We start from the raw sequence: 15,111 nt of genomic DNA on the forward strand, positions 1-15,111 counted from the left end.
TGTTTTATTTTGATCGTGACATTTCGTGTCAATGACATGAAGTAGCTTGCAAAACTTTGTAACCACCCGGACGGACTCACGTGGAACTGATTTTGTAAAACTTGGACGTGTCTTTGGTTATTAAAAAAGTGTTAAAATCAAATTTGTTGTCGTTATGCGAGTTCATTGGGGACTAAAGAAGTAGCGGCAACAGTAGTGTAAGGCCTCAATTGAACTTTTGCCACTTTCATTTACTTTAAATACCTTAAGGAATGTTGTCCGCTTCCAAAACATCTTTAGGGCGTTGAAATCATGGACATCACTCATTCAACAAAAGTGTGTCTGGAAAACCTGAATAATGAATAGCCGTGAATAGCAAATAGTCCTGAATAGTGCGAATAGTCTCAAATAGTGGCGAACAGTCATGAAAAAGGGCGAACAGTGACAAATAGTCATCAATAGTCACTGCTTTAGATCTAATATCCTGCGTTAATTAATTATCCAAATATGCAACAGAATTTAAGTGAATTTATTACCTTTTCTTCTCTGGACTAAGGCTAGGGCTGTCCATCGCTAACATTAAGAAAACAGAAAACAAGGATAACCTAATAAAGACGTATTTACGCTTTTGCAACAGTTAAAACAGAAGAAATTACGTTTAGAAATACCTTTTGTCTTGGTAAGGGTCTGTGCCTTTTAGCAGGAAAATTGATTTTGGTTGATGTCTGGCCAGATGCTAACCTTGCCCCACTCCACGACAATATCAGAGCATCATCATCATCTTTCGTCTGACTTACTACACTTCTAACTTCAGCAACATACACTTTCAGGTAATTAAACAGCATAGGGGACAGCACCACTCAAGCAGGGCCATGTATGTGTGCAGTCTTGTGCTTCCTCACAATAATGATGAAATTTCCTTTGCTTTGCTTTGTTGAACTCGCCCATAGTCATGTTTGGTAGCACACCTGATCTATGGGCATTTGCGATTCGCGTGTACTCTACTTGGTTGATTTGAAGGCAGTGAGCCCCACTAAGCTGACTGATACATGACTTTCATAATGGCGGACGGCGAGCGGACCTGGAAACGATTTTGCATGTAAATGAGGCCACAAAGGCCTCTCAAAAACGTAAACGAAGCGTGTATGAGGGCTTTAGGTCAAGTGTTGCTTTTGTGCGAAGACAATATCGTCAATGAAGGTCAATTACCGTTTAGTACACATTACTTTAGAGATGCCCACACATTGCTGCGTTCCAGAATGCACCAAGAAAGGTTATTGGGAGGAAGATGGGTCGAAAGTTTCATACTTTCAATTTCCTACTGAAAACATGTTAAAAAAGAAATCAGCCATGAGGCGAGATGAAGGAAAAGACTTTAAAATAAGCGAATCAACAAGGGTATGTTCCAGACATTTCAGAAAAGAAGATCTGAAGAAGACTCTCACCGGGAAAATTTGTCTCAAATCTGGCACTGTACCATCGAGATATTTTCTTGGAGTTGCACTTTGCTTTGCAAGAGAAAGCCACCGACAGAAAGGTACACGTGCGAACCAGTGGCATCAGCTTCCACAGCTTGTAGCTCAAGCAGATCGAATGCTTCTCCTGAGAGTGTCTCCAGGTTTGAAATGGAAAACCAAATGGAAGTAAGTATTGCTTCGACTTGCAGCAATGTTGAAATGGAGGCTATGAACTTGAATGAGTTGTCCGAAATGGAATCTTGTGAGCATAACTTGGCAGAAGCCATCGCCGGCCAAAGCAAAAGAATTACAGATTTGGAACAGGAAATTTCTGGCTTGAAGTTGCAATTAGAAAATGCTCAGCGTCAAATAACAAACCTCATGGAAAAACAATTTACACATGAAAACTTAAAATCTAAGAATAACACAGCACCTTTTTACACTGGATTTAATAGCTGTGATGCTTTTGAGGCCATGTATAATTACCTTCATCCCAGTGAGCGAGGAGAAAATATTGTTTACTGGCGCTCTGTCAATGCTGAGGTCTCTGTCGATTACGACCAGGATTAGTCAGAAGAGTCTTTCACGAAAAAAGGAAGAGCTAGGGCTTTGAGACCAGTGGACGAATTTTCTATTGTAATGTGCAGATTGAGACAAGGGTTCCACGAAGATCATTTGGTTCACCTGTTTAATGTGTCAACACCAACTGTAAGCATGATAGTTATAAATGGATTAATTTTATATATTTTAAGTTTGGACACATCAACATATGGCCTTCGAGGGAAGTTATAGACAGAAGAACGCCTGAAACAGTCAAGAAAAAATATGGATTAACACGGGTCATAATTGACTGCACAGAAGTAAGATGTCAAATGCCTAGTAGCCTGCAACTGAATGGAGAGCTATTCAGTAATTACAAGAACCACACTACACTTAAGGGCTTGGTGGGAATTTCTCCTGGAGGAGCTATTACATTTGTGAGCCAGTTGTATACTAGAAGTATCTCTGACAGGGAAATTGTCAGAAGAAGTGGCCTATTGGATTTGCCCTTTCAAGACAAGGATTCAGTAATGGCAGACAAAGGATTTACCATTTCAGATTTGCTTCCTTTGGATGTTTCCCTGAACCTGCCACCTTTTCTTGGGGGTCAAATCAAATGCCAGCAGACGACGTTGTTAAGACCCAGGAAATTGCAAGTCAGAGGATTCACATTGAACGAGCAATTAACAAGACTAAAAACTTTCATATCTGGGACCAATACCCCTTCACAAAATTGGTGTTGTCAACCAAATGTGGACAGTGTGTGCATTCTTGTGTAATGCTCAGCCCAACATAATATCAGTGTGATGGTGACACTGATATAAAAAAGTCTTTATATTGAGTATTGTATTCTTCTAAATTATTGAGCATTTCTCATTAGGGAAATTAATGTTACTGCTGAAAGAAAAAATGCAAAATTTTATTTGATGTGTTTCATATGTGTTGTAATAAAAACTGTTAATGGACATTCCAGTTGATGTAGATTATCCATTCTAAATAAGTAAATAAGGTGCCATGATGGCGGCCACGTTAAACTGTGTTCCGTTTTATTTAGTATTTCTGCTGTTCTTTGCTGGTATCTCTGATTTTAAGGACAATAATCCCTTTTCTAGCAACATAAAGTTTGTGTCAAGAGAGCTACAAGATCCTGGCTTGGGGCATTTTGACTCTTTCGCTCAGATTGTTCAACAAGCAATCTCATCAACAAAGAAGGTACCACGCCGGCCGATTTCTGTATGGTGTAAGCATGGTCACTTTTGCCTTTTAATCTGAAAGAAGAACATCACTGTCGATATGGATGTCAAGAAAAACCCTGGTCCTGCTATTGCTCTAAACTCCAGCCTCTCAAGTCTGGTTGATAGTCGCATGGTAAATTTTAGCAGTCGCCACGAATCCTTGCCATTGTCCTTGTCTTTGCACCTTCAGATGCGATTTAACTGCTATGCAAATCCGCAACTACGCCTTGTTTATTCCAGAGATGAGTTATTGTCTATTCGTTTCGAATCTCCCAGATTGAAACCATGTCCACGAATTGTAAATAATTTGAAAATGAGCTCATTGCTGCGGTATCTTGGAAAACGAGCTGGAAGATCTAAAGAGTTTCATTGGGACAATAGAGCGATACGAGTTCTCAACCGACCTCGCTATACGCCGACCTTTCGACATGCAAGGGTGCAAATTCTCCCATCTCTTACATTTTGTGATTCTCCACGGCCTCCCTCAATCTCTCACTCAAAACCTAGTACAGTCAGCTTTGCTCTTTTCAATGCCCGATCTGTGAGAAACAAATGGTTACCGATAAAGGATTACATCGTTAGCAATGATATTGATATTTTTGCTCTCTGAAACTTGGCTCCATCCTGATCGCGATGATCAAATAATCGGGGATTTAACTCCTGATGGATATTCGTTTAACCATGTGCCCAGACAACTTGGTAATGGTGGTGGTGTGGGTATTCTTATCAAGAATGGACTTCATGTGAAGGAATCAACTGGAAGAACTCATGATTTTACTTCCTTTGAGTTTATTGACTTGCTGATTGCGTCTGCTTCCTCTCGGGAATTTTGTGTCCTGGTTATTTATCGCCCTCCTTCTTGCAATTGTTCAATGTTTCTTGATGATTTTGGCCGACTAATGGAACAATATATCACAGACTCTTCGCATCTTCTAGTTGCTGGTGATTTTAATTATCGTATTGATGATGCTGGCGACAAAGCCTCATCTGATTTTTGCAACCTGCTTGGATCACTAAATTTAAAGCAGCATGTCGATAAGCCAATGCACAGTGCTGGTCACACTTTAGACCTTTTAATCAGGAGAGATGAGCCTCTAGCCCTTAGCATTTCAGTTTGCGATCCTGCATTATCAGATCACTTTTTCGTGCATTGTGATATATTGATAGCCAAACCTAGCTTTGAAAGAAAAGAAATTAAATTTTGCACGCTAAAGACCATAGACATTGGAATGTTTTGTGATGAACTTGCCAATTCATCACTTTTGTTGCATGCACCGGATGATCTTCATCAATTAGTTGCTCTCTACAACTCTGCATTGGTTTCTACCCTGAACAAAGATGCTCCGGTCAAAAGGCGTGTTATCACTATTTGCCCTGCTGCTCCTCGGCATACGGAGGCAATCAAAACGGAAAAAAGAAAGCGAAGGAGATGTGAAGTGAAGTGAAGTGAAAGACTTTATTTAATGAGGGTGACCCGTGACAGTAACTTAAGTTACTGATAAACTTGGGGCCCTCAGCTTAAAATAATTAGAATGCTAAAAATATATTATTTACAATAAAATGCTAAAATACGATATTATTTACAATAAAATACTTAATTAAGTTACTATTAAAAATGGTTACAAATAATAAACTGGGCTTAAAATTTCAAACATACTATGAATAATAAGAGTTAAAAAATTCCATTAGTTTTCTGAGAGTTAAGAATAGTATTACATAATTTAGCCTTAAACGATTTAATGGACTTCTCTGTTTTTAAAGACCGGGGTAAACTGTTCCAATCTTTAATAGTTCTGACGGCGAAAGTGCGTCCTCCCTCAGAGGCGTTTCTGTGAGGGGCATAATAAATTTAAGTTACAATTTCTAGTACTTCTCGAATGGACGTCAGAGTTTTTCCTTAAAGATGTGTTCATGTATTCAGGTAAAGTTCTGTTTATCCTTTTGTAGGCCAGTGCACATCGATTTATATAAGCTTCTTTGTAAAAGGGGATCCAGTTTAGCTTATTAAATAAAGTGACAGTTCGACTAGTACGTTGTGCTGCAAGAATAATACGCGCAGCCCGTTTTTGCATACGGAGAACTCTCTCGAGTGCCTCTTTGTTACACGATATCCATACTGTGCTTGCATACATGAAGAGTGGTTTGATTACTACGTTATAGTAGATCAATTTTTGATTCTTTTTCAAGTAGCAGCTTATATGGCGTAGAAGACCAATTCGTTTTGAAAGTTTGTTACATAGTTCGTCAACATGTGCTTCGTAAGTTAGGTTCTCGTCGATTATCACTCCAAGAAGTTTATGGCTACCAACTTGTTCAATTTCTGCATTTTGCATCCTAGCTTCAAATTTTCCTGCGTCATGGGTTATACGTCTGCGCAGACGCTTTCCCGTAGCCAACAACGCTTTGGTTTTCTTGGTATTTATAAACATTTTGTTTTCACTAGCCCATTTCTCAACTTCTGTCAAGTCCTTTGTTAATGATTTGTTTAGTGCAGGAATAGCTTTCCAGTCTGAGCTTAAAGACAAGGTGGTATCGTCTGCATAGATATCCATAGTTGACTTGTGAACGTTTAGAGGCATGTCATTGACAAACAGGAGGAAGAGCACCGGTCCCAATATTGATCCTTGGGGAACGCCCTGTCTGATAGTCAGCTGTTCAGATGTGGTTTTCCCTAATGTAATAAATTGCTTTCTCTGAGACAGGTACGATTGAAACCAGGCAACAGACGGAGGGCTTGCACCGTAAATAGACAGCTTTTTTAGAAGAAGTTCGTGATTTATAACATCAAAAGTTTTACGAAAATCTATAAATACCAGACCGGTCACTTCGTCATTGTCCATGTTTTTCAGGATGTGATCTGTAAGTCTGATTAGAGCTGTTTCTGTAGAGTGACCTGACCTGAAGGCTGATTGATACTCATATAACATGTTGTTGTCATGTAAAAACTTAAGAAGACAGCTGGCTACGTGTTTTTCGATAATCTTCGAAAAGACAGGTAAAACTGATATTGGGCGGTAATTGTTGATATCGTTTCGTGCGCCACCCTTGTGCAATGGTGTAACTTTTGCTACTTTCCAACGGTCTGGAAAACTGTTTGTCGATATTGAAAGGTTCAGCAATTTGCATAATGGACTTGCAAACACTGGTGCAATAATTTTGAGTACACGAATACTTATGCCATCGTGCCCAGAGAGAGATTAGAAAGGCAATGGCATGTGACTTGGTCAGCTTCTGATCGTGACAGTGTCACGCTGTAAACGATATGTTGTCATCATCAAGATATAATTATTACTCTAGATTGGTCACTGAAAACCAATGTGATTTGAGAAAATTGTTTTCAACTTTTTCAAAATTGCTTCACCAGCACCCAGAAACCAGGTTTCCACAACATGAGAGTACCGCATCATTAGCACAGGAGTTTATTGCGTTCTTGGACAATAAAATCAGAAGAATTCGTGAAGACCTTGATCAATCTACACCTGACAATGTTCTTGAGTTCAGAGACGTTGCTGCTAAATGTGAATTTACTACCTTTGCAAGTGTCTCATCGGCTGAACTTACGGCAATTGTTGGATCTCCGTATTTAAAGTTTTGTGATCTAGACCCTATTCCTGGTTCTATCATGAAGGACTGCTTTACCACTGTTCGACCAGTGATAACCAAGATCGTCAACCTTTCAATAGAATCTGTAGACTTCCTACTGATCTTGAAGTGGCCAGCGTCAAACCACTGCTCAAGAGGCAAGCTTTAAGCTCGGATGAATTCAAGAATTTTAGGCCAATTTCGAACTTAGGTTTTCTGTCTAAAATTATCGGGAAATGTGTTGCCAAGCAGCTTATTGCTTATCTAGATGCCAATAATCTTAATGTCATTTATCAGTCAGCGTACAGAAAACTACATAGTACTGAGACAGCCTTAATCTGTGTTCATTATAGTACCGATGGGTTAATCCTGTCTAAAGATTCGTTTATTATTATTATTATTATTATTATATTGCTATGGCGTTAGATCACAAAAGATCAGTGATTTTGCTACTCCTTGATCTTTCGGCGGCATTTGATACTGTTGATCACTATTTTACTTTCGCGCCTTTCTTCTTGATTTGGAATTGGTGGTACGTCATTAGAATGGTTTCAGTCATACTTGAGTGACCGCACTCAATTTGTGAATGTCAATGGTTCAACGTCTGAGCGTCATGTTCTGCAGTTTGGTGTACCCCAGGGATCTGTCCTGGGTCTGCTGTTATACTCCCTCTACACTTCTCCACTGAGTGACATCGCCAATAAAGACGGGCTAAGTTTTCATTTTTATGTTGATGAGACGCAGCTATATATAACTTTTGAGACGTCATCCCTTAATGAGATAGAATTGAGCAAAAGTAAGTTGGAAGCCCGTGTACAAGAAATTGATATCTGGATGCTTCTTAATAAGTTAAAATTAAACAGAGAGAAAACTGAGCTTCTTTTGATATCATTTTTACACCGTGCTTGACCTCCTTTGTTACATCTTGATGTCTGTGATGAGAGTTATCTTCAACGAGTATTTGAGTATGTTTCCTCAGGTGACAGTAATGTGCAAATCGGCATTCTATCATCTCCATAATATCAGCGTCATTTGTAAATATCTTACCTTCGACGCAGCCCAGCTTCTTGTTCACGCTCTCATTACATCAAAGCTTGACTACTGTAATTCGTTACCATATGGTTTACCTAAACATATGACTAAACAGCTCCAATGTGTGCAGAACGCTGCTGCTCAAATTGTTTCTCTTTCACCCAAGTTCTGTCATATTACACTGGTTCTTATGAGTCTCCACTGGCTCCCAATAGATCTCAGAATTGAATTTAAGATACTCATCATTACCTACAAGACTCTCCATGGCCTAGCTCCTGCTTATATATAGGATCTCCTTGACAGCTACATTGCAGGACATTATCTAAGATCTGCAGAAAAAAATTTACTTGCCGTGCCTGGTTTCAAACTAAATAGTTATGGCCGCTGTGCTTTCTCTGTTGCTGCGCTGTTGCTTTGGAACAGTCTTCCACAACATGTTAGGGATGCAGAATTGCTGGACGTATTTAAAAGAGAGCTGAAAACAGTTTTTTTTAAGTGTGCTTTTTAAATTGAAAATTTTATTGTAGTTATTTATTTTAACTTCTAGCTTTTTACTTCTTTTTGTAATATGAATTTTTAACCTTGTAAATAGCGCCTTTGGACCTTTGGGAAAGGGTGCTTTAGAAATGTTATTATTATTATTATACTTGTTAACGTAAAATTCACAGTAATAATGAAGTCTGTATGAAGTCTCCCTGTTCAGTGTATGAAAGGTTAAGGTTTTGATTTGATTTACATTATTGCTACTGTTGCTAGGTTAACGTATGCTTGTTGCATGATGATCTGTGTACTGTTTGCAAGAAAGTTGAGTAAAAGACCACTACTTCAATACATCAACTGACTTTGTATACTCTCTTTCGCCTGGCAGTAAATTTATAAAATGCAATATATATTACAGTGGAATCCTGATTTTTGGAACCACCGAGGGAATTGAAAATTGGTCTGCAGAATCAAAGGTGAAAATGAAGTGTTCGACTAAGAAAGCTAACAACTTGTGGCTTGAGTTATTGCGAGTTCCAATCATCAAGATTCTAGTGTTGAGAGATCAGGATTCTACCGTATGAAGTTCATACAAGATACAAGAATGTATTCTGGAATGACACATTTCCTATTAATAACAAAGACATGATGCTTATTGAGAGTTTGTAAATTGCATCCACTGAGAATCTGACATCAATTTGCACTCGTAGTTACATATTGTAACACCATACAACTGTCAGTACTGACTATCTGACAATTTCCATCATGCATTTTTGCAGATGCAAATTTGATAAAATGTGGGAAATAGTAAGACAACAACTTTTGTTTAAGGTTTCTCCGATATGGAAGTTCATTTCGAGTCTTGTAAACATGGGCATCTTTTCCAGCGAAGTACTCCAACCATCAACGGGAAATTGCACTGAAACACCATCCTTTCTCGTAATATTGGTAGTGGTACTTGATCATTCTTTTCTGCAACTGTAAACCCTATCCGGATCCGGGTCAACAACATCTTTGTCTTTACCCGTTTTGATGTACTCGTGCACTCATTTCACAAGCTCTGCTTTTGTTTTCAGACATTTACACGAATCACCACGGCACTTAAGCCACAATCGAAGTTCTGCGGTTTTAAGCTCTTCAAGCTTTTGACCAAGGAGAGAAGCACCTGGAATGTCATCTTTCAAGAGCAACATCACATTTGAAGAGTTACCGTGTAAACCACTGGAAGAGGATGCCATACTGCAATAAACAAAGAAGATGCTTTGAGGCCTTTGTGACCTCATTTTCATGCTATTATCCCCAGGTTCTGCACTACGTCCACCATTATGAAAGTAGTGTATAAGGGAGACTGCCTTTTGAATTGATTCTCTCTGCTCATATTCAGCCATCATTTCGGGTGTTATCAGGTTAGAAAGACCTTCATCCTGTTTCTCTAGATGCCTGCGTTGACTATCTTTCATGTAAGGTGATGACCATAAGCGAGCCTTCTCTCTCGTCAATTAAGTGAGCACTGGCCTCAGTCACATTCACTGCATCAGGACTTTCTGTTAAGACAAAGCTGCAGAAATAGAGACCTTAAGCACCAAGACAGGAGACGGCGACGGCACATCTGCACAAAGGCTGGGGCGAGACTGGCGTCGTGTTTCACTCGCCTGAGCATGTTAAGCAACACAGTGACGGCAATTCAAATGGATCTACAGCAACAATCTCATGTGCATCAATTTGTCATGCTCTTTGGTCTAGTGCATTGCAGAGCTGTTGAATTATCACAATAAAATGGACATTTCAAGTTGCTTGTCGTAACTTTCTCGTTCAAAGCATTTCAATCAAGAGAGGTAAAGAGGAGTGGAAGTTTTGGTGGAAATTTTCTAGTTTCAGTTTTAGAAACAATTTCTGGTGGCTAAAAAAGTTTAAACGACGTTAAACTGTAAACAATAAGGTGCACTTATTTTGTCTTGGAGTAAAAGGTAAGTTGCCCCAGTTTCGCTGGCCATATTAAATTGGATCAGTGATAACTAGAGCACAGAAGATATATATGCAATAGATCTTACCGAATGGATTTTTTCGAGCTTGTGTTATTCTGTGAATTTGCCGACTGGCGGCTTGTGCCAGCGCATGTGCATGTTTCCGCTTCAGGGATGTTCATCGTAGAATTTCTCCTCAAAAAACTATAACAGTAAACACCAGAAAGGTACTCCTTTATGTGTCGTAAGAAAAAATATGGTAATTCAAAGAAAAGGACTCAAAACTTTGTGATGAACCATCAGGTTGTCCGCACTATGTTAAAACAGTGAATGTGGCGCCACCAGTGTCAGGATGACGGCAGATTGCAATCAGCTTTTCCGGTTCTGCGCATGACTGGGACAGAAAATAAACTTCCGGCATGGCATCAGCGTGGCTCCCATCCTGGTGCTTAAGGTTTCTAATATCTTAAACTTAACAGGTATGATTTAATTGTGTCATGTTTGTAGGCATTTTTGGCATGATTTATTAAGAATGTGTCACGAATGAGTTTCCTGTCAAATAGTGATGCCAAATCTTTGGTCAGGTCAATAACAGTGAGCATCTTGTTAACCTGTGAAGCATGTTGCTTAGACATTTTCTCTGGTTTTCTTCCACCATCGGCAGTCTGCAGCCAGTTTGCAAACGTTCCAAAAATGCCATGGCTTTTTTCAACACTGGAAGTGCTTTTAGCTTCAACTTCCCATTCACTGTCAGATTTGTCTTCATAACTACCAGCATCACTGCTACTCCCTGACCCTTGTGTATTGTTACCTTTTCTGCCCTTCTCTTTGACTTTTATTCTGGCTTTGCTTCTATTTTCACCATGGTTGCTGCATGATGATGATCTCCAAGGTTTTATGGACCGAGCTTCCTTCAACAGAGCTTTGTACTCCGACAACCCTTTCCATATTTCCTTGTGTACTTGTTGTAAATGGTGAGATAATTGCTTTGCAGTTGCGTGACAACCTGAAACAGGGCACTTGTGGTCACGATAATCCTTCCACTTGTTTTCTTTTACTCCTTCCATGACCTTAGAGGAAAAACCTTTCCGCGTGCCAAACTTGGATAACGCTTTTTGAGCTTTATCTCGAGACCAATTGTGAACGTCTCTGAAATGGTGAGTAAGAGCAATTGCCTGAGGCCTGCATCCTTTTAAAGGACAAAGACACTTTTTCCTGCATTTAGAAGATGCTTAAAAAGGCTCGTCCTTTTCTTCAGATACACTGCTTTTGTCGGATACCTGCTTACATTCCATCTTTTCTTTAATACCACTGTTGTTGTCAACTTCTTGATTACAATTGTCATTTTCACTGCCATCGCAGTCACGAGAAGTATTCTCCTTTTCCCAGCCAGTGACCACCATCTCCTGATCATCTAGACTTTTGCCATGGGGTAAAAACTGCTCAATGTCATAGTCTCCTTCATATTAAGTCTCATACTCTGTAATGCCCAGAGTCCTTGTCCATTCATTTCTCCATTTTTCCAATTCTTTGGTGCACAGCAAATTTTTTGGGGAAAAGTTCAGTTATTTGAGGGTTCGTAAAACTATTTGTTCGGCCTCGACTGCTTGAGGTGATTCCTCAGGTTGCATGCACCAGTCCAGCAGGCTGCCAGGTCAATACAGATCCCTCACCTGGGATCCAACAACTCAGTAAAATACCCAGAAACACAGTCAACTGATCAAGCTTATTTAAAACTGAAAACTCAAAGTCTAGCTAGCTGGGGAGTCAGTACAAAACACCCTCCCTTCCCCTGCTTTTGACAGCTAGCCCCCATCAAACCACCAGCAGACAGGCCAGTGCCCAGGCTGTGTGCTCAGCCTGGCCTTGACAGAGTCTCTCTTGGGTATAAAGTTGCTAGCTTGCCTGAATCCAGCGAAAACTGGGCAGGCATGATTTTGTGAAATCGCTCAGATGTACAGTTCTAATGTTAAGAAGTTCAAAGAGTAAAGTAGCAGCAGCTCATTGTCTAACTTTTAAGGTATAATGCTCTTACCTTTTTAATTCTTTCTTTGTTTCCAGTAACTAGTGCTTTTGCAAGGTCACATTTATTTTCTCATATACATGCAAGCAGTCTCTCTTGTTCCTCTGACATAATGCTCATAAACCCTAGAAAGGGTACAAAAAAATGGTCAATCTAAACTGTAGCAGTTGGCATATTTAGATGCTTTTCATAAGTTTGATAACTTTTTCTTACACTCTTTATTTACCTAGTGATGAAAAATTCCTTGATGAGTTTTTGGAAGGCAGACTAGTCTTCTACTTATCATAATATAGTAGCAAGTAAATTGTTTGGGGGAATATAGGTATATATGTATATTTATTTAGTATATGAAAAATACAACAATGCAAAAACCATTACTTCACAATCCTAGTGTGACTAGAGTCCAGTCCAGTCCATTGAAGATGTCTTCCTTAAGTACAATCTAATGCGGTGAAAAAATTATAAAAAACACTGACAAGGAAACTGTTGACCCTCGCAGTGGTTTACATTATTGCTAACATCAGTTTCAACTGGTTTTTATGCGATCACTGCAATCATTGTGTTTCAAACTTTAATTACAAGTGAGCTTATGTGGTAGTCAGGTTTGCTCAAATTAAGTTAATCTAAAATATTTTAAGCTGTTCTAAAACAAGGTTGCAGATGAGTAATGTGGAGATTCGACGTCACCTCTTATATTTTTTGCCTAATCAAAACCCTTTTTAGAGGTAGAACAAAGATTTATTTTCTGAGTATGTAAACACATGCTACTCACGTCATAAGTCCTTGTAAAGGCACTTGAAATACACTGCACAGATCATAGTTAATTCAACACAAACTTTTATGTCACAGCTGTAATGATAGGGGCTCTAATACTTATTCTGTTTAAAATTATGTTCAAACTTCATTTGATTTTTTTGTGTAATCAGTCTTTTCTACGTAAACATCTTGAATATTGCTGTTGCTGTGGGGTGCTTGTTTGGAAGGAAGGAGCTTAAAAAAATCATTATAGTACGCTATCTATAATAAATATTTCTTTATTCTTACATTAAGATGTCAACTTAGTATACGATGTCAAGGAAAAACGTTTCTGTCTAGTTACTGAGTTCAAACCTTTGTTAGCTTTGTATTCAGCCATTTAACCGAAAACAAATCACCTTTCTTATAAATTCGCATGGGATTTCTTTGACCACGCCCACAAAGTATTGACTGAACAAATATTAATAAAAGGAAAATTCTTGAACTCCAGGGTTGGTAGTGACATACAGGATTGACTGTATACACATTTTAGGAAGAAATATGCTGAAATTCCATTAGCTGAAATTTTATTCCATAAAGGCTGGATTATTACATGTCTTGAAACAAAAATCAAAGATGGTAGCCAAGTAAGCTTCTTAGCTAGCTTTGAAATGATGTGACACTTTTGCCTTTGCAGCAAATTACATGCAGCTTGTCCCAATGATGACTCATAACCAGCTTAACGTTTTTTAGACCACAGTTCTGCAAGTCTAAACGATGGCTATCAGTTTGAGTGACAGCTGTCAAAAAACCCATAAAATTAACTCGCCAAAAAGTTGTACATTTTGAGACTACCAAACAGTACAACTTACAACTTGCTGTTTAAGGTTGTTGTGCCAAGTTTTGCTGTAAGAGTTTGCAGATTGTCAGAGTTATGACTTAATTTTCCAGACCATTACTAAAGTGTATGTTCTTTCTACTGAAATGAACCTAGTATTTCATCTGCAAGAAAAAACTGTTTCATTTGATAAGTTTCGTGGATTAAAAGCAACATTTCAGAGCATTCTTTTTTGTAAAGACAGCTTTAAGAATTACAAGAAGAGGTAGTTTTAAACTAACTTGAAAAATACACATGACAATAGGGCATTTGTGCAACACGGCATATTTGCAGATCACAATTTCTAATAAGTCCAAAAAAATGCTTAAATTATTTTTCTTCGAATTAATTCTTTTATACAGAAAGAATATAATTTCTGTTTGTCTTGTGGGGAATTTCAACTGAAAAGTCTCAGAACTTTTTGAGTTACAGTAACTTTTTCTCAAAAGTAGCTGCTTTTTGTTACATGTTACTTTTGGAACTTCGCAAGTGGATGAAAAAGTACGCGTTACTATGGCATTTTTTTTCTTAAGGAAAATCTTGGGAGAGGAAAACATGGATGACAAGTGAATGGTCAGAAATAGTGAAATGGATTGGATACCACTAGATCGACACCAGAAAGAACTTAAAAAGTTGTAAAAAAGTACCATCTAAGGTGTAGGGCACATTAGTAACATAGCAAAGTGTTTTAATTTTGTAAAAAAATGAAAATATAGGAATAAAGTTGATACATTGTGTGGGTGTTGAATGGGTCATTAGGTATCGGACAAGTATTAGCAGTTGTTGTAATAAGGCTTTTAAGAGATGTTATAACGAAAGGAGCATACGTTGGCTTAAGTGCCCTACTTTCAATCTCCAGACAGAGAGAGAGCCATTGGAACGGGCACTTTTGTGACCAAAAAAGGGAACTTTTGTAATGAAGGTAGGGAACTTTTGTAACCCAGGGCACTTTTGTAATGTCATTGGGACACTTTCGTAATTCTGGATAGGGCCAAGAAGCCTAGTTAACACTATGCATGCTGGATCCCAGACGGATATTCTGGTGATGGACTTTAGTAAGGCATTTGGCAAAGTCAGCCATCCTCGTCTTGTTACCAAGCTGAAGTATTATGGAATTGGTGGTAGGACAAACAGATGGGTCCAATCCTTCCTAAGTGGCAGAACACAGAGAGTTGTCCTGGAAGGAGAATATTCAGACAACACCTAA

At 38.7% G+C, this 15,111-nt stretch overlaps 3 pseudogenes; 2 read left to right on the forward strand and 1 right to left on the reverse strand.

Annotated features, from left to right (window-relative positions):
* Positions 1-224: 224 nt before the first annotated feature.
* Positions 225-2,794, forward strand: LOC145492350 (uncharacterized; annotated as a pseudogene).
* Positions 2,795-2,902: 108 nt separating this feature from the next.
* LOC145493655 (uncharacterized) lies at positions 2,903-4,656 on the forward strand (annotated as a pseudogene).
* Positions 4,657-7,229: 2,573 nt separating this feature from the next.
* On the reverse strand, positions 7,230-12,404 carry LOC145492557 (uncharacterized; annotated as a pseudogene).
* Positions 12,405-15,111: the final 2,707 nt, after the last annotated feature.

The sequence above is a fragment of the Orbicella franksi genome, chromosome 7 (assembly GCF_964199315.1).
Source record: "Orbicella franksi chromosome 7, jaOrbFran1.1, whole genome shotgun sequence".
In the NCBI taxonomy this organism is placed as follows: Eukaryota; Metazoa; Cnidaria; class Anthozoa; order Scleractinia; family Merulinidae; genus Orbicella; species Orbicella franksi.